Source organism: Cervus elaphus, chromosome 3, assembly GCF_910594005.1.
Source record: "Cervus elaphus chromosome 3, mCerEla1.1, whole genome shotgun sequence".
Lineage (NCBI taxonomy): Eukaryota > Metazoa > Chordata > Mammalia > Artiodactyla > Cervidae > Cervus > Cervus elaphus.
The window spans coordinates 17,991,158-18,012,061 of NC_057817.1; the positions used below are offsets into that span (position 1 = coordinate 17,991,158).

A 20,904-nucleotide genomic window follows, 5' to 3' on the forward strand; every position below is an offset into this window, starting at 1 on the left:
AAGTTAACTTCCCCACTGAGTAGGATCACACACTTAAGTCATACATCATTTTAAGAGGACATGAGTTAGTTTCACTTAAATCTGAGCATAAATGTATTCATCTTTAACATATATTTTAAAATGAACTTTAATAATTTGAATTTAAAATGTACTACAGAAGACAAATTTGTACTAGAACAGTCAAAACTAAAATATTATGCTTCTGACACAGCATTAAAGTAAAGTATATCGTTCTGTGATTATAAAGTTACCATACCTATCAAAAAGTCAACCCTTTTCCACTATAATTAAATGAGGCTCCTTTCAGAAGTATCTATAGTAAATCAAACTGGCATGAAAAAGATTATTTAGCAATGTATATGTGCAGAAATTTTAAAGATATACTACCCCTTGTATACTAGCTCTTCCTCAGTGAACAATGCAAAGAAATAGAGGAAAACAATAGAAAGGGAAAGACTAGAGATCTCGTCAATAAAATTAGTGATACCAAGGGAACATTTAATGCAGAGATGGGCACAATAAAGGATAGAAATTGCATGGACCTAACAGAAGTAGACGATATTAAGAAGAAGTGGCAAGAATACACAGAAGAACTATACAAAAAAGACCTTCATGACCAGATAACCATGATGGTGTGATCGCTCACCTAGAGCCAGACATCCTGGAGTGCAAATTTAAGTGGGAGTTAGGAAGCATCACTACAGATTACTTCACCACAAGCATCACTACAAATCGCTACAAATTCCAGTTGAGCTATCTGAAGCCTTAAAAGATGATGCTGTGAAAGTGCTGCACTCAACAAGCCAGCAAATTTGGAAAACTCAGGAATGGCCACAGGACTGGAAAAGGTCAGTTTCATTCCAATCCCAAAGAAAGGCAATGCCACGGAATGTTAAAACTACTGCACAACTGCACTCATCTCACACGCTGGTAAAGTAATGCTCAAAATTCTTCAAGCCAGGCTTCAACAGTACATGAACAGAGAACTTCTAGATGTTCAAGCTGGGTTTAGAAAAGGCAGAGGAACCAGAGAACAAATTGCCAACATCTGTTGGATCATAGAAAAAGCAAGAGAATTCCAGAAAAACATTTACTTCTGCTTCATTGACTGTGCTAAAGCCTTTATTGTGTGGATCACAACAAACTGTGTGGAAAAATATTCAACAGCTGGAAATATCAGACCATCTTATGGGCCTCCTGAGAAATCTGTATGCAGGTCAACAAGCAACAGTTCAAATTGGACATGGAAGAACGGCCTGGTTCCAAATTGAGAAAGGAGTATGCCAAGGCTGTAAAATCACCTTTCTTATTTAACTTCTATGCAGAGTGCATCATGCGAAATGCCAGACTGGATGAAGCACAAGCTGGAATCAAGATTGCTGGGAGAAATATCAGTAACCTCAGATATGTAGATGATACCACCCTTAAGGCAGAAAGCAAAGAGGAACTGAAGACCCTCCTGATGAAAGTGAAAGAGGAGAGTGAAAAAGCTGGCTTAAAACGCAACATTCAAAAAATGAAGATTACAGCATCCGGTCCCATCACTTCATGGCAAATAGACGGGAAAACAGTGGAAACACTGACAGATTTTATTTTCTTGGGCTCCAAAATCACTGCAGATGGTGACTGCAGCCATGAAATTAAAAAACACTTGCTCCTTGGAAGGAGAGCTATGACCAACCTAGACAGCATATTAAAAAGCAGAGACATTACTTTGGTGACAAAGGTTCATCTAGTCAAAGCTATGGATTTTCCAATAGTAATGTATGGATGTAAGAGTTGGACTAAAAAGAAAGTTGAATGCCAAAGATTTGATGCTTTTGAACTGTGGTGTTGGAAAAGACTCGAGAGTCCCTTGGACTGCAAGGAGATCCAACCAGTCCATCCTAAAGGAAATCAGTCTTGAATATTCATTGGAAGGACTGATGCTGAAGCGGAAGCTCCAATACTTGGCCACCTGATGTTAAGAACTGACTCATTGGAAAAGATCCTGATGCTGGGAAAGATTGAAGCCAGGAGGAGAAGGGGACAACAGAGGATGAGATGGTTGGATGGTATCACCAACTCAATGCACATGTGTACAAGCAAGCTTGAGGAGTTGGTGATGGACAGGGAGGCCTGGTGTGCTGCAGTCCATGGCGTCGCAAAGAGTCAGACACGACTGAGTGACTGAACTGAATCGAGCCCTTGTAAGGCTGACACTCAAAGTTTCATAGTGGACATTATGAATAATTCATTGTTTTTTGTATTCATATATTTTTCCTTACACATATAACCTACTTATTTAACTATTTTATTTATTTCACCTATTATTTTGACAATGATAATAAGATAGGCCTTTTTAGAGAAATAGCCTTGTGAAAAGTTGAAATGGTCAATGGATTCTTACATTTAACAATGTCATTTAAGCTTCCATGACATATTCCAATCTTTACGAAGAAAAAAGTCAGCAGCCCTTTCCGCCATACTGCAAGTCAAAGCAGCTATCAGTTGCTCTGTCTTTATTTTCACTTGTAAGTTGTGTTAAATAGAATGTTTTTCCAACTCAAGTATCCTTTACATAATTTCCTAATTTTTCTCCCAAATAATCCAAACCTCCTTTGTTTAGATCAAACTTCTTATCAGGGCATTTCAGGCTTTTCATAATCAGGAAAAAGACTTTCTTTCCAGACACAATTCATATCACTCCCAACTATGAATCTTTTATTCGAGCTCCATTAAATTTCTTGCCATTATACAAAATATAGTGAAAATACCATATACCCACCTTTTTATGTTCTTACTGAGTTTGCCTATCTCTTCAGTGGTTGTCAAAAATTTCCTTCTAGCTCTTACGTTCGATATTCAAATATCCCACCCTGTGAGGAATCTTCCCCGATTTCTGTCTTGCATAACTGTCTGCCTAGGATTTCTACTATGAGAATTACTAACTGTGGGGCTGTTATGTGTAGTTGTGCAGTTTGTGCACTGCACAAAATTACCCAGGGGAGAGAAGGACACCATAAATACAACCAGTACTCCTCTTGCTATGCCTTGTGTCCTAGCATAAGGAGGCAACCTGCAGGAGAAAATAAAAAAGCATGGGGTGGCAGATGGGAGGGTGCCTTTTTGGTACTCCATAAAATGTCATTAGTTTTCTGAGCCATCTACTAATGGGACTAGCTTTGCTCTCTACTAGAGGGAGAGTCTGTTTTAATTTACACATCTTAGAAAAGGTGAGGGGTTCTCATTAACACAAGTTGTTACATAGTCTAGCTGCAAACCCTGCTGGCTATTGCACCTCTTAGTTAGCTATATGCACTTTTCCTCAGATAAATATGACCTAAGAACAAACTAGATGCCTAATTATCTTTGAATGAGCAGTAACCTAGTAACTACCCTAAAGTCTGGCAACACAAAAAACACTCAATAAGTGCTACAGATTCCATGAATTATTCCTTTAGAAGACAGAATCTGGGGAGAAAACTGTATCAAATTTAAGATCCAGGAATAAAACCCCACTACTAGCATTCCCAGTGTATTTAATTTATCTGGTTATGATTTGAAGTAAACCACCATTTTTTCCAAAGCATTGTATCAACTCATAGTAGGAGTCAGGATTCCTTTGCATTCAGAAAATACCTACTCCAAAATAGAATTGATTTGTTTAATTCCATCTACATAATTCATTGGGGTAAAACTTCCTTATTAGTTTCTTCACAGGGAGGACAAATGCCTCATTAATTTTAAGTATATCAATCTGAGAATGCTATACACATCAAACAGAATAATGAATGACATTATAAGGAACATAATACACTGCATACCAACAGCAAATTGCCCATTATTCACCCAGAACAAATACACACCTTTATTCGTACTTTATAAGCTTCATGAGGAGAAATCCAATTAGATATTTAAGCCACCACTGGGGCTGGAGGATATTATGTGATGAAGAGACTACTATTCTATCATTAGCAAGCATATCCTATATAATGTGTACTACAAAAGTAAATATCTGCCATGTGAAAATAATCTTTTCAGTCAGTTCTGTTCAGTTGCTCAGTAGTGTCCAACTCTTTGTGACCCCATGGACTGCAGCACACCAGGCTTCCCTGTCCATCACCAACTCCCAAAGCTTGCTCAAACTCATGTCCACTGAGTCGGTGATGCCATTCAACCATCTCATCCTCTGTCGTCCCCTTCTCCTCCTGCCTTCAGTCTTTCCCAGCATTAGGGTCCTTTCCAATGAGTCAGTTCTTTGCATCAGGTGGCCAAAGTATTGGCCTTTAAATACTTCTTTAAATTTAAATTTAAAAATACTCCTTTACATTTAGAATTCTAACTAAGACGTGTCTTTCCATCTAACCCTGAATTTGAATCAACACTATCAATTAGCATAAAAATAAAAAATGTTGTTCAGCTCAGTTTCATATGCTGTTCTTTTACCCAACTATTTTTAAAACTAGCCATTAAAGTATTGAATCAATAAAATTAACACTTTTATGTGTTTGTTGCTGCTGCTGCTGCTAAGTCGCTTCAGTAGTGTCCGACTCCCTGCGACCCCATAGACGGCAGCCCACCAGGCTCCCCCATCCTTGGGATTCTCTAGGCAAGAACACTGGAGTGGGTTGCCATTTCCTTCTCCAATGCAGGAAAGTGAAAAGTGAAGTCACTCAGTCCTGTCCGACTCTTGGCGACCCCATGGACTGCAGCCTACCAGGCTCCTCCATCCATGGGATATTCCAGGCAAGAGTACTGGAGTGGGGTGCCATTGCCTTCTCCTATGTGTTTGTTAAATGAACTCAAAAGTTTGATAACTTTTTGACCACAGAAAGTAGTTATGGGAAAGGCTTCTCTGAAATGCAGGCAAAGTTGTATTTCATAGCCTGTGTGAACCACTACAAACTTCTCTTAAAAAGTATAAATTCTATACAGATGCAAAAGTTTACAAAGCTGTTCTTTTTCTCAAAATCTTTCTATGACTTACCTGTCTCACATGGAATAATACTATGATCTACAAGGCTTCAAGACCGCCCCATTCTACCTTCTTCTTGTTCACCAGCAACACAAGTCACAGGGAGCAGACTCCTGCTTCAGGGCTACCCTACACAGTGTCTTCAGCCTTGAGAGCTCTGCTCCCAGTTGTCATGAGGACTCACTCCCTCACTTCACTCATCTGTGTAAAAGCCTGCCTTTTAGAGCTATCTGCCTATCACTGCTCTCTTCTTACCCTATCTTTAGGCTTCTTATCACAATCTGACAAATGTTCTATTAATTTATCATCTGATTCCATCAAATAGAATAAGCCCTAAGGGCAGAGACTATTTGCTCTCTGCTGCATCCCATCATTATAAAGTGCTACCATGTAGTAGGAGCTCAACATTTTTTATTAGGGAAAGGAAATAATATCACTGGACTATCAGATCTAGATTCCTTGAAGTTGTACAGAGAAATTTAGCATTCATAAAATAGTCTAGTATCACTGAAGAGATAAGAAAGATAACTGACAAAAAAAAGAACAGAAAATTTTGTCCTATCAAATTATGCATGAACTCAACCTAATCTTTTAGGTATGGTAATACCAGTACTATAATTTAGGGATTATTTTCCTCTTTAATATATTACTAATACTTTTAAAATGTAAATTTATGTAGAAGACTTTACATACTTCCAACTGGACATTTTTGATAATACTTCAAAACGTTTGTCCTTGTTCTTCATTTTATATGCATGTCAGATGATGAAATAATTGTGTAACATAATGGCAATGAAAATATTTTCTCCAGAGAAAACAAGTCATCTATATAAAAATGCATACTATTCAGAATTTGAACAGTACAATGTTTTTTGAAGATCTGTCATCGTCATTTGTGGCGTGCCACTGAGAAGAAGAACGAATGTAAACATGCAACTTGTACCCCAGAGACGGATTCCACCTTATCTGCAACTCTCCAACTATTTCCCCACCACTGGTCTGTGTTAAGGGTATTTAACGCTAACTGCAATTACCTATTCACTTCAATACTTAGGATTCTTGAGAAGCAAGGTAAATGTTTCGGACATTAAAAAACATAATTCATGAGGAATTCCCATGTATAAGCAAATTCATACTGAAGATATTTAAATCTGTGGGTTACAGCTGTGTTTATGTGGGAGAAAATTAAAGGACTTAATGATGTTAATGTATATTTCACTTCTCTACATTTTGAAACAAAACTATATAAGTCACCAGGTTTATGAAAGTCATAGAATGCCAGCTGAATTATTTCAAATCCTAAAAGATGATGCTGTGAAAGTGCTGCACTCAACAAGCCAGCAAATTTGGAAAACTCAGGAATGGCCACAGGACTGGAAAAGGTCAGTTTTCATTCCAACCCCAAAGCAAGGCAATGCCACAGAATGATCAATCTACTGCACAATTGCACTCATCTCACACGCTGGTAAAGTAATGCTCAAAATTCTTCAAGCCAGGCTTCAACAGTACATGAACAGAGAACTTCTAGACGTTCAAGCTGGGTTTAGAAAAGGCAGAGGAACCAGAGAACAAATTGCCAACATCTGTTGGATCATAGAAAAAGCAAGAGAATTCCAGAAAAACATTTACTTCTGCTTCATTGACTGTGCTAAAGCCTTTATTGTGTGGATCACAACAAACTGTGTGGAAAAATATTCAACAGCTGGAAATATCAGACCATCTTATGGGCCTCCTGAGAAATCTGTATGCAGGTCAACAAGCAACAGTTCAAATTGGACATGGAAGAACGGCCTGGTTCCAAATTGAGAAAGGAGTATGCCAAGGCTGTAAAATCACCTTTCTTATTTAACTTCTATGCAGAGTGCATCATGAGAAATGCCAGACTGGATGAAGCACAAGCTGGAATCAAGTTTGCTGGGAGAAGTATCAGTAACCTCAGATATGCAGATGACACCACCCTTAAGGCAGAAAGCAAAGAGGAACTGAAGAGTCTCCAGATGAAAGTGAAAGAGGAGAGTGAAAAAGCTGGCTTAAAACGCAACATTCAAAAAATGAAGATTACAGCATCCGGTCCCATCACTTCATGGCAAATAGACGGGAAAACAGTGGAAACACTGACAGATTTTATTTTCTTGGGCTCCAAAATCACTGCAGATGGTGACTGCAGCCATGAAATTAAAAAACACTTGCTCCTTGAAAGGAAAGCTATGACCAACCTAGACAGCATATTAAAAAGCAGAGACATTACTTTGCCAACAAACGTCTGTCTAGGCAAAGCTATGGATTTTCCAATAGTAATGTATGGATGTAAGAGTTGGACCAAAAAGAAAGTTGAATGCCAAAGAATTGATGCTTTTGAACTGTGATGTTGGAGAAGACTCGAGAGTCCCTTGGACTGCAAGGAGATCCAACCAGTCCATCCTAAAGGAAATCAGTCCTGAATATTCATTGGAAGGACTGATGCTGAAGCGGAAGCTCCAATACTTTGGCCACCTGATGGCCACCAGAAGAACTGACTCATCAGAAAATATCCTGATGCTGGGAAAGATTGAAGCCAGGAGGATAAGGGGACAACAGAGGATGAGATTGTTGGATGGCATCACCGACTTGATGGACATGAGTTTGAGAAAGCTCCAGGAGTTGGTGATGGACAGAAAAGCCTGATGTGCTGCAGTCCATGGGGTTCCAAATGGTCGGACATGACTGAGTACTGAACTGAACCGAGCTATCGATACCATGTTTTGTCCTAAGACTTATGTAGGCTGATGAAACGGGATTAGAAGTGATATGGTGCATTTCCAAGAATAAATTTTAAGAACATTTGCAAGGTTCTATTATTAATATCTTCTATTTTATCTTAAACATAAGGTCAACAATGTCTCAGATCAAGGCTATTTTAGTTTGGATCCAAAATTGAAGACAATGTGTGGTACACAGCCTTGGATCAGACCTGCAGCTGACTCAGAATGCACATGAAGCACAGAATGCACATGAGAGAGAAATAAACCTTGATTGTCATAATCTACTGCTATTTCTGAGCTGTTTATTTCAGTAATGTAACGGAGCCTCATTAATTCAATAGCTATTCTAATATTAGTCTAAGAATAAGTAATTGTCTAAACAACTTATTGAAGAGTGAATGGAGTAAGCTTAATGGGAGCTGAGAATACACGAGTGCTCATGTCTGGAGCAGAATTGTAAATTATCATGAGACAAGTATTGATGATAGTGGATGAGGTTAAACTCAAGTAACTTCAATGGAAAATGTTTGCCCTGAAGCCAAAGAAAGAGTTCAGGATGAAGAGTCCTTACTTTTTATGATAGCACTGGAGTTTACAAGGCAGCAGCAAAGTGGTCTGGATGAAGGCAAGGTCTTATAGTTGGTCTTCTAGGCAGTATTAATAGTTATCTCTCTTAAAGGCAGTACTAGGAAGCTACATGCAAGAAGAACACAATGATCAAGATGGGTATCAATTAATGAAAAATTTGTTGTTGTTCAGTCACTCATCGTGTCGGACTCTTTGTCAATGGGATTTTCCAGGCAAGAATACTGGAGTGGGTTGCCATTTCTTTCTCCAGGGTATCTCCCCAACCCAGGGATTGAACCCATATCTCTTGCAAGGCTCCTGCATTGCAGGTAGATTCTCTAACCACTGAGCCACCAGGGAAGATGCTACTTAGCCATTTTTTCCTCTTAAGACCACACCTGTAATCAACTGAACATACAGTTTCTATCCTTAACTCTCCCAGCAAAACAACAAAAGGCATTTTTTAAACTTCTAGATGGCCTATGCTTTCATTGTAGCAATGTAAAAGCTGGGTTTCGGAGAGACAGAGGAACCAGAGGTCAAATTGCCAACATTTGTTGGATCATGGAGAAAGCAAGAGAGTTCCAGGAAAACAACTGCTTCTGGTTCATTGAGTACACTAAAGCCTTTGACTGTGTAGATCACAACAAACTGTGGAAAACTCTTAAAGAGATGGGAATACCAGACCACCTTACTTGCCTCCTGAGAAACTTGTATGAAGGTCAAGAACAACAGTTAGTACAGGACATGGAAAATTGGACTGGTTCAAAACTGGGAAAGGAGTACATCAAGGCTGTATATTGTCACCCTGCTTATTTAACTTCTTTGCAGAGTACATCACGCAAAATACTGGGCTGGATGAATCACATGCTAAAATCAAGATCCCCAGGAAAAATATCAGCAACCTCAGATATGCAGATGATACCACACTAATGGAAGAAAGTGAAGAGGAACTGAAGAGCCTCTTAATGAAGGTGAAAGAGGAGAGTGAAAAAGCTGGCTTGAAACTCAGCATTCAAAAAACAAAGATCATGGCATCTGGTACCATTACTTCATGGCAAATAGAAGGGGAAGAATTGGAAACAGTGACAGATTTTATTTTCTTGGGCTCCAAATCACTGTGGACAGTGACTGCAGTCATTACATTAAAAGATGTTTGCTCCTTGTAGGAAAGTATGACAAACCTAGACAATGTATTCAAAAGCAGAGACATCACTTTGCAAACAAAGGTCCATATATTCAAAGCTATGGTTTTTCCAGTAGACATGTATGGATGTTAGAGTTGGGCCATAAAGAAGGCTGAGTGAGAAAGAACAGATGCTTTTCAACTGTGGTGCTGGAGAAGACTCCTGACAGTCCCTTGGACTGCAAGAAGATCAAACCTGTAATCCAAAGGAAAGAAACCCTGAATATTTATTGAAAGGACTGTGGCTTAAGCTCCAATACTCTGGCCATCTGATGTGAAGAGTTGACCGACTAGAAGAGACCCTGATGCTGGGAAAGATTGAAGGCAAAAAGGAGAAGGGGGCAGCAGAGGATGAGATGGTTAGATAGCATCACTGATTCAGTGGACATGAATTTAAGGAAACTCCAGGAGACAGTGAAGGACAGAGGAGTGAGACTGGCATGCTGCAGTCCATGGGTCACGAAGAGTTGAGCACAAATTAGTGACCAAACAACAACAAAGCAAATGAAAATTTGTCATAGAGAATGAATGGATATAAAATACAAGAATATCAAAGACTCAGTGGACATGAGTTTGAGTAAACTCTGGGAGACTGTGAAGGACAAGAAAGCCTGGCATACTGCAGTACATGGGATCCCAAAGAGTAGGACACGACTCAGCATCTAAACAACAGCAATAGGCTTTTAAGGAAAGCTCTCTCTTCCTTTTACTACTTCTGTGCAGTAGCTGCAAACAGTTCTCCAAAACAGAATAGAGACATATGTTTATTTCTGAAAATTCAGAGAAGGTGTATTACATACACCTTTGCTCAGAAGACTACATGAAGATGGTGCTTCATGCTTCAAGAAATAGAAACTGGGCAAGATAAGGAAGAGATGAGCAAGAGAATGAGGCAAAGGGAAGAACATGGAGTGAAAGAATATCTGGTAAAACACTGCACTACATTCCTAACTAGTGTCTCTGGCTGTAACAGTACACTTTCAATCAGCCACTGTCTGATTGCAGCACAAAATATTGATCTGTTGCAGAAAAATCATTTATGAATTGCTGAAACATCAGCATTATTTTCTTAGTCACCAGTCATATGTGTTAATTGGCATGACAAGAAACATGAGCTATAGCTGAACAGACTGCATAAAGAATTCTTATCTGTGTGTGCTATTTGGATTAAGGCAGCATATTGTAAAATAACTATACTTGCTTTTTTCTCCTTCAACAATATGTTCTTGAGATTTCTCCACAGTCAAAAGTAAAGATGTAATTCATTTCTTTCAACCACTGCACCGTATTCCATCATGAGTTGTTATGAAAGTCTCTCTTTTAAGAAATGAGTTTGTAAGATGTGAGCTTTATATTAATTGACTATTTAAACATATATAAAATTATTCCTGATAGTTTGTGCTATTATACTTTTTCTTCTTTTTTCTCCTTTCTTAAGCTTTTCTGTCTATCCTCTAACAGTTCAAATAATATTCATAGCTAATTTCTCTTCTTCCCCATTCAGTTCAGTTCAGTCTCTCAGTCATGTCCGCTCTTTGCGATCCCATGAATCACAGCACGCCAGGCCTGCCTGGCCATCACCAACTCCCGGAATTTACTAAAACTCATGCCCATCGAGTTGGTGATGTCATCCAGCCATCTCATCCTCTGTCGTCCTCTTCTCCTCCTGTCCCCAATCCCTCCCAGCATCAGGGTCTCTTCTAATGAGTCAACTCTTCACATGAGGTGGCCAAAGTATTGGGAGTTTCAGCTTCAGCATCAGTCCGTCCAATGAACACCCAGGACTGATCACCTTTAGGATGGACTGATTGGATCTCCTTGCAGTCCAAGGGATTCTCAAGAGTCTTCTCCAACACCACAGTTCAAAAGCGTCAATTTTTCGGTGCTCAGCTTTCTCCACAGTCCAACTCTCGCATCCATACATGACCACTGGAAAAATCATAGCCTTGACCAGACGGACCTTTGTTGGAAAAGTAATGTCTCTGCCTTTTAATATGCTATCTAGGTTGGTCTTTCCTATTAGCTCCTACTTTATAACATAATGCTCTTCAAATGCTTTGTAAACTATATCTCAAATTAATTATCTCTGCTCCCTACCCAAATAAGACAAGGACAGTTAAAATTTTATAGAATTTAACTTTTCCCTGAGCTCTCCTGCACACTTATTACACTTTACTGTTAACCAGAATTCTATCCTCATCTTAGTTTGTTCATGTTTTACTGCCTTTACTCTAATAGTAAATATTTGGGCTTGACATTTATTTTATTACTTTATTTGTATACTGTTAATCCATTCATTTTACCCCCAGCTTTTTTTTCTTGGTTCAATTCATTTATACTGCAGTAAATCTTCTAATAGTTTTTCAGAGATAGTCTATGAAAAATAAACTCTTAGTTTTTGCATATTTTTATTTTACTGTCACTCCTGAATGATGGCTTAGTTGGGGATTGAATTTTAGGTTGACAGTCATCTTCCTTCAGCTCTTTGTTTTCATGCATACATTTTGGTGGATGAGAAGACTTCTGTCAATGGATTCTTCTTTCCTTTATAAGTAATTTTAATATTCTCTTTAAGATTTTCTCATTATCAGCAATGTTATATTAGAGAAGGAAATGGCAACCCACTCCAGTATTCTTGCCTGGAGAATCCCAAGGATGGAGGAGCCTGGTGAGCTGCCATCTGTGGGTTGCACAGAGTTGGACATGACTGAAGCGACTTAGCAGCAGCAGCATACAGGTAATTTTTCTTTTCTCAATGTGCATCTTTTTAATGTATCCTGATTTCACTGAATATTTTTAATTTGAAGAGCTATATTACTTAGTTTCTGGAAATAATAAATTATCTATTTCTTTATCCTAAAATTTATTGCTTTATATATATTATATTATTGTTTAGTTACTAAGTTGTTTCTGACTCTGCAACCCCATGGACTGTAGCCCACCAGGCTCCTGTGTCCATGAGATTTCCTAGGCAACAATATTGGAGTGGGTTGCCATTTCCTTCCCTAATATAGATGTTAATTATTAAAAATACATTGTAGTTTATCAGTCTGTATTCTGTTTAATTTCTCTCTCATATTTTCTGTTTCATTATACTGTTTTTTTTTTATAGTTTGCTTTATTGTATTGTTAAATATACCACTTCAACTAAAGAGAATTTGCTATTCATCTTGTCTATTGACCTCACCTCACCAAAGAGTGTCACTCTTTCACACATCTATCTGTTCTTGTTTTTTGACTTTTATTATTTTTTCAGGACATTTTACCTCTAAACATTAAGGCTTTTTTCATATAGTGTCACTGTTGGATTTCCGCAAGATTTAATTATTCTTTTTAGTTTCTCTGTAGGTCTTCATATAATGGTTTGTTTTCTGGTATGCTTTTCATTTTTTTGTTAAAATCCTCATCAGATATGCACTTGAACATGCAAGTTTTTCCCATCTTGTGGTTCTCTTACACCTTAGGCCCATCTCTCCAGGTGGAACTGGTAATGACATATTAGGTGGTAATTCTGTGCAAGCAGAGGCCAAGCTCCCAGGTCTTGATCGCTGTCTTTACTTCATCCCCAAATCTCAGGATGTAATGCAAACCACCTGCTTTAAACTTACCTCTGACCAAGCTTTGAGGTTCTTTCAGTTCTCGAGTCAAATCTTTATTTCCTATGGACCATGCGACCACTATGTATTTGAAACTACGGATTTTCTCTCTTTTTCGTCCCATGGAGCTATTTCTCTTGTTTTTGAGCACATGTATGTATGAATGTAGGTATATATACCTTTCAGTGCATTCAGAACAGAGAAAGGGAAAATATATTTATTGATTTTTAACGTTTTAATTTATCAACTTCATCTCACCTCCTGGCACTCCCTATGAACTTCACTATTCTTTATTCCCCCCACCCCCAGCACTTGTCACCATCTGACATGTAAGCCCTTTGAAATACTTGCTTTATTCTTTACTATGTGTATATTTTATCTTGATAAAAAAGCAATTCTGTTAGATATCAACAAGATGAAAAGTGAGAGCTGAAGTGTTAGTCATTCAGGCATGTCTGACTCTCTGTGACCCCATGGACTGTAGCCCACCAGGCTCCTCTGTCCATGAAATTCTCCAGGCAAGAATACTGGAGTGGGTAGCCATTCTCTTCTCCAGGGGATCTTCCTGACCCAGGATCGAACCCAGGGCTCCCACATTACAGGCAGATTCTTTACCGTCTGAGCCACCAGGAAAGTCGAATAAGATGAATAGTACTAAATAGTAGAAAAAGTGAAATGGAAAATAAAGAGAAAGAAACAGTTTGGAACATTTTGGTTTTTCATCTTTTTTGACTTTTTTTCATATTTCATTTAATAATTTGAAAATTTTAATTTGTAATATGCAAGGTTAGCCTAATTATGATGAAGATTGTATATTATTCAAGCAATCAAAGAAGTATTGTTTGCTCTTATAAAAAAGAAAGGAAATGCTTGGAAATGGGAATGACTAAACATTTATAAAGCCCTAAGAACATCATTATATCTTATACCTCAGTAGGCCAAAAACAAAACAGTATTATTGACTTTTTTTTCTTAACAGAAACCAAGGAACAATTTCTTGCCTTAGAATAAATAGATTCCTTCCTAATAGAATCAAGGATCAATATTTGTGCACATTTTCTTGATGGGGTAACTGTTCTTTCTTTTTCTCACGTCTCATGAACTTAGAGCAATGGCTGTGAAGTTGCTGAGCAGAGAAACAGAGGGAGTAGGCTAAAGAGGGGCTCTAGAGACAGAGATAATATACCTGTGGTGCCTGCTTCTCTGATTCCTATAAATCATCTTAGAGAAGTGAGTGATGTAGGGACAACAGACAGATCAATATTAAATTCTATTGATTGACAGTGATCAATCCATTGGAAAGATCTGTTCTTGAACATTCTGATTGTACTCTCTCTGATTTATCTAAATACTGAGGTGATAGGCATTCACTGTAATCATCATCATAGCTTATTTCATTATTTAAAGCGTTAAAGGAATCATGAATATTTAATGACACTAGAGGGAAAAAAATAAGCTTTAAAATAAACCTCAAAATTGCCAATGAAAATGCTTAGATGGCAAACAATGCAGCTTCCAAGGTGAAAAGTTTTATTGAATAAATGCACAGACAGCTGTTTTCAGAAAATCATATTTCCCCCAGTCCCGAGTGAGACATGTTCTTGCACATCACAACATTAATAGTCACATTGTGTTACTTGATTTAGTGCAACATAATGCAGTGTGACTAATACAACCCGATGGTACAGATTCATGAAAGAGAAAAATCCATCACCTAGGAAATGTGAAACCAAGATGCACTTTTCTGAAAACAAAGGTTAAATAAATCAAAGTTTTCTGATGAAAGAAAAGTCATGCAAAAGAGAGTTTTATTCCAAAACACATTTCAATCCACCTTTGTGTTGATCTCTAGGCGCGTTAGAGAGGGGAATAGGAATCAAACATGAAAAGCCCTTAAACTGTTTGAACTTAGCAGTGCTTAGTGATTCTGCAATATTTTCCTCTGTAGTACCAGTCTTCTGAAGCAATAGCCTCTTCATCAATCTTCCCATGAATTGCCCAGGTGACTACTGCATGAGCCCAGTTGATAACCTAGTGTCCTTTCTCTTTCAGCATCTCTAAAAATGTATTTGGGATACTGAAGAAATAATATAAAATAACTTTTTAAAGTCTATCTTTCATACCCAATATGTAGGAAGTAAATATTATTGAGGAAAGATGTTACAATAGACCTGTGGGTGTTTTTTGGTTGGGCTTACCCATCTGTATTCTTTTCTTGTCAGAAACATGTATGGACTTTTATCTATCTGACAATAAATGTAACAGGAAGCAAAGATTTGACTTCTCTATTAATATTTTGAAATAGGAATTTTCATTAAATGTCTTAAAAAATTAAAGGGAAGAAAAGTCTTACAGGGGTATTTGGACTACACAGCCAACTTCAAAGTCATTATATTCAAGTAAACTGAAATGATAGATGATTTTAATATTATTATTTCAGGTATTTCCCGATCAATGTCTATTCTCCATCTTGACCCCACAACACCAATTTGGAGAATATTTTTAAATCGAAGTGTTAAATAAATTTCTGAAGCTCTTTATATTTTCCTGACTAGACTGGATGCTCCCCAAGTCTTCTCACAATTATTGGGCACCTACTTCTTTCCAGTTACTTTGTATATACCTTATGCTATTTGTCATGGCAACACTGAAAAAGTATGTGTTGTTATTTCCACTTACCAGATGAAAAAGTTAAGGCAAAGGGGTGGAGTGAGCTGGCCTCTTAATATATCTAGTAAATGGTACAGTTGTTCTTTTAATACAAGTTTGTCTGACTTTAAACAGATACTCTTGCATCATCTATAGAATAGAGTGTTTGTAACATTAGTTTTCAATAGACACTCAGAATTATGAACTCTAAAAGGTGAAGATCATCGCCCTTTCCAGTGCCCTTTTAAGGCTGATGCAGTGCCTTAAGAGGCTAACACAGGAGGGTAAAGAAAGTCTCCAAAAACCCAGAGAAGAGATTTTTAGAACTCCTCTCTGGATCCTGTCTGGAGTCACAAGTGAACTGGAAGATGTTAAGTCTTAGCACTTACTAGTATGTGTATAGTTAATATCAAAGTCATTAAATTTAAATTTGACCTGTGGTTTGATAATAAAAAGTAAATAAATAAATAATAAAAATAAAAGGTGAAGATCAAAGCCCTCATTACCAATTCCAGACAAGCCATCTATGTAACATTTCAACAACTATCCAATCACCATGGAGAACTTCATTGCTAGTATCTCATTTATTTAAGGTTCTCTGAATAGACATTGGTGGACAAAGCCTATCAGTGGACATTGTTCTAACCACTAAAAATTTATTAGAACTGACCAGAACTAAGCTGCTCCAGAACAGCTCAGTGACATTTTGTGTATTCAGTTCAATGCAGTCACTGAGAATAGAAAGATTTAAACAAGCACCACCCATAGTAGACTTAAACAGTGGTGCTTTCTAATGAACCATGCTTTGCAGTATCCATGTTCCCATATGGACTCTTCCCACATGAAATCTGGGCATTGTCAAGTGACATGCTGTGGCCAAAGGGTTAGTGGCAAGGAAGATGTAAGCAAAGGCTTAGTTAAACCTTTGCACATTGGGCCTTATTCTCTTAGAAACCAATAGACGGAGCGTGAAGAAATTGGACTCACAGCTGAATGATGACAGGTCACATAGCAAGAGACCCTGAATGATAAGAGGCTGTTCTGGAGCTGTACCACATAGAGCGGCCCAGATGAGATCCATTAAAACACAGAATCAAAAGAAATAAGCTATTATTTTATGCTAATAAATTTGGGAAAAGTTCTTTATACCACCATAGATAACTGATACATTACCTGAACTGACACATTACACTTCAAACCTTTCACACTGAAGGACAGACATCTACATGCAATTAAAATATATATACACATATATATATGTGTGTGTGTGTATATATATATATGTGCTATGTCAATGAAATTAGCTTTGCTTCACCAAGGCTTTCATGCCAAATTCCATCATATAAGAAGACTTTCAAATCTTCTGACTTTCTTAAATGTCTCACCTTGGAGTATGTCATTAAAAAGACTACAGGTGAAAGTGGTTCATTTAATAAAATGATCCTATTAAACAGAAAGCTAATGATAATATCTCCAACTTTATTGAATGCTTATTGCTACTATATTCCAAGAATTGCAAAAATTTAATTGCTTTTATGACACCCTAAGATATGTGCTATTTTTTTCTAACATTTTAGTCATGAAAACTGGGACACAGAGGTATTTTGTGAATGTGCACAAGATTAGACAGTTACATTTGGTAATAACAAATTCAAAACTAGCTACATCTGGATCTAAAATTTGTATTCTTATTCACTACCTCTATAGAGGCTTCTCAGATGGCTCAGTGGTAATGAATTAACCCGCTAATTCAAGAGACATGGTTTTGATCCCTGGGTCTGGAAGATCCCCTGGAGAACGAAATGGCAATCCACTCCAGTACATTTGCCTGGAAAATCCCATGAGCAGAAGAGCCTGGTGGGCTACAGTCCATGGGGTTGCAAAAGAGCCAGACATGGCCCAGCAACTAAACACCACCACCCCTACAGAATCTTCTTAAGAACCAATGACAGAACCTCAATAACATATTGATATATAGGTAAAGTGAGTTGTCCTCTGAGAGTTAAACTTTACGATTAGCACATAACATATGATATAAGAAATAAGCAAAGTCACTGTAAAGAAATAAAATAAATTGCAGGCTTGAGCAAGCTATAGCTGTGAGATAATTTATGTCATTAAATACACCTAAGGACAGAGTGTGAACAATTTGAAAAAGAAACAGACTAAATTATCAACTAAAAAAAAAAGTATCAAAGGAAACTAGTGGCAGTGCTGATCTGGAAACTATTCTGGAGAAGGGCCTGGTGGTCCAGATGGTAAGGAAACTGCCTGTAACGTGGGAGACCCAGGTTCGATCCCTGGCTTGGGAAGATCCCCTGGAGAAGGGAATGCTTACCCACTCCAGCATTCTGGCCTGGAGCATTCCATGGACAGAGGAGCCTGGTGGGCTATAGTCAATGGGGTCGCAAAGAACTGGACACGACTGAGCAACTAACACTAGCACTAGCTGGGGGAGGGCATCCAAACAACTCTTTCTGCTAATGCGGTAGGTACTTTTCATGAAAAGATTGATTCATAAAGCTAAACAGAGTCCAATATCTAGTTTATCTACACAGCTAATTCTCCTTATTCTTCAGACATGCTTCTGATTATAAGCAGACTCATCATAATGCATTGCCCATCTGTAAGTTGGTGTTCCAGTGTCTATACTTCAGCCCAGTTAACTCTGAGGCACACAGAAGGTCTAAGACCTGGCTGACTCCATCCAGATAATGCAACTCAGGTCTCGAGGTATTAGCCAGTCTTGCTATAGAAATATTCATTCAGTTCAGTTGCTCAGTCATGTCCGACTCTTTGCAACTCCACTGACTACACCATGCCAGGCCTTCCTGTCCATCACCAACTCCCAGACATTACTCAAACTCATGTCCAATGAGTCAGTGATGCCATCCAACCATCTCATCATCTGTCGTCCCCTTCTCCTCCTGCCTTCAATCTTTCCCAGCACCAGGGTCTTTTCAAATGAGCCAGCTCTTCACATCAGGTGACCAAAGTATTGGAGTTTCAGCTTCAGCATCAATCCTTCCGTGAACATTCAGGACTGATTTCCTTTAGGATGGACAGGTTGGATCTCCTTGCAGTCCAAGGGACTCTCAAGAGTCTTCTCTAACACCACAGTTCAAAAGCATTAATTCTTTACCTTTCAGCTTTCTTTATAGTCCAACTCTCACATCCATACATGACCACTGGAAAAACCACAGCCTTGACTAGATGGACCTTTGTTGGCAAAGTAATGTCTCTGCTTTTTAATATGCTGTCTAGGTTGGTCATAATTTTTCTTCCAAGAAGTAAGCATCTTTTAATTTCATGGCTGCAATCACCATCTGCAGTGATTTTGGCAAAAAGTAAAGTCTGCCACTGTTTCTCCATCTATTTGCCATGAAGTGATGGGACCAGATGCCATGATCATTGTTTTCTGAATGTTAAGCTTTAAGCTAACTTTTTCACTCTCTTCTTTCACTTTCATCAAGAGGCTCTTTAGTTCTTGTTCACTTTCTGCCATAAGGGTGGTGTCATCTGCATATCTGAGGTTATTGATATTTCTCCCGGCAATCTTAATTACAGCTTGTGCTTCATCCAGCCCAGTGTTTCTCATTATGTACTCTGCATATAAGTTAAATAAGCACGGTGACAATATACAGCCTTGACGTACTCTTTTTCCTATTTGGAACCAGTCTGTTGTTCCATGTCCAGTTCTAACTGTTGCTTCCTGACCTGCATAGATTTCTCAAGAAGTGGGTCAGATGGTCTGGTATTCCATGTCTTTCAGAATTTTCCAGAGTTTATTGTGATCCACATAGTCAAAGGCTTTGGCATAGTCAATAAAGCAGAACTAGATGTTTTTCTGGAACTCTCTTGCTTTTTCAATGATCCAACGGATGTTGGCAATATGATCTCTGGTTCCTCTGCCTTTTCTAAAACCAGAAAGAACATCTAGAAGTTCATGGTTCATGTATTGTTGAATAATATTACTTCTTTTAATATATTAAGAGATGCTAGTTTGGTCATTATTTGTCTCAACTGCACCCTCACTTGAGAAAATCTTTGGCCACTATTCACAATGAGTGATCAGAGAGCTATATAATCCAGCCCTATCTTTTCTGAATGAAGTAGGGATATACAACTGACTTACATAATAGTATGGTTTGGTGTAGAACAGCAGTCCCCAACCTTTTCGGCACCAAGGATGGGTTTTCCAGATGACAACTGCTCACTTCTTGCTGTGTGGCCAGTTCCTAACAGGTCACAGACTAGTACCAGCCCATGGCCTGGGGGTTAGAAGACAAGTCCATGGGCTCTGAAGTCGGTCTCTGGGATTCAAATATGGACACTACACAGGGTAGCTGTGACCTTAATGAAATTACTTAACTACACTTCAGTTTTTATGTCTACAAAATAGAAATAATAGCATAATGTCTACCTCAAAGAAGTATAAACATTAAATGAAATTACACATGCAATAGTACACAGCATATAGTAAATACTCAATAAAGGTTAAGAGTGACTATGGGGAGGATGATAATGGATAAGAATGAGGGTATCTGGTTCAAAAAAAGAGGAATTGAGCTGTTCCGAGCAGCTCTTACATGATGTACAAAAAGAGACAGCAGATTCACCAACTTTGGTCTGAATCAGGTCATATCAAGGATACAGGTTCACGAGTAGAACAAGTGAGCAGGAAAGAAATGCAGTCAAGAATAAGAGTAAAACAAAACATGCAGATAGAGATAGGCAAAGATGAGAGATGCCATGAAACTCCTGAGCTGTGGAGAAAGTATCCTGTGTTCCAGATTTTGTAGATTTTTGGCTGGTTCTTATTCTCGGGAGGTAAGACTTATTTTGTTTCTTGATACTGGATAAGTATGCCATGATAAGTTGTACCCTGACAATACACAATGCCCTTTCTCCCCACCCCTCCATCCATAAGCCACTTAATTGGCTTTCTGATTTTTTGCACCTATAAAACTGTACCTTTTGTTCAAAATTTGTCTAGCTTCATTCTTTTGAACTAGTCTAGTCTTTTCTACCTTGTTCTGCCTCTTGTCATTCATTATTTGAATTTGCCATATCAATAATGTGAACAGAATCATAATTGAAAATAAATTAACTGAAATCACAGGAAATTAGACTGAAGTGAACACAAGAAATATATTCACCTCCCAGAGAATAGATTTTTATTAACTCTGTGCTAAGAAAGATATAACC

At 38.1% G+C, this 20,904-nt stretch overlaps 1 non-coding gene across 1 annotated transcript; it reads left to right on the plus strand.

Annotated features, from left to right (window-relative positions):
- Positions 1-15,932: 15,932 nt before the first annotated feature.
- On the plus strand, positions 15,933-16,054 carry LOC122686409. The gene has a single exon (XR_006338773.1). It is a non-coding gene; the product is annotated as a small nucleolar RNA SNORA26 (small nucleolar RNA).
- Positions 16,055-20,904: the final 4,850 nt, after the last annotated feature.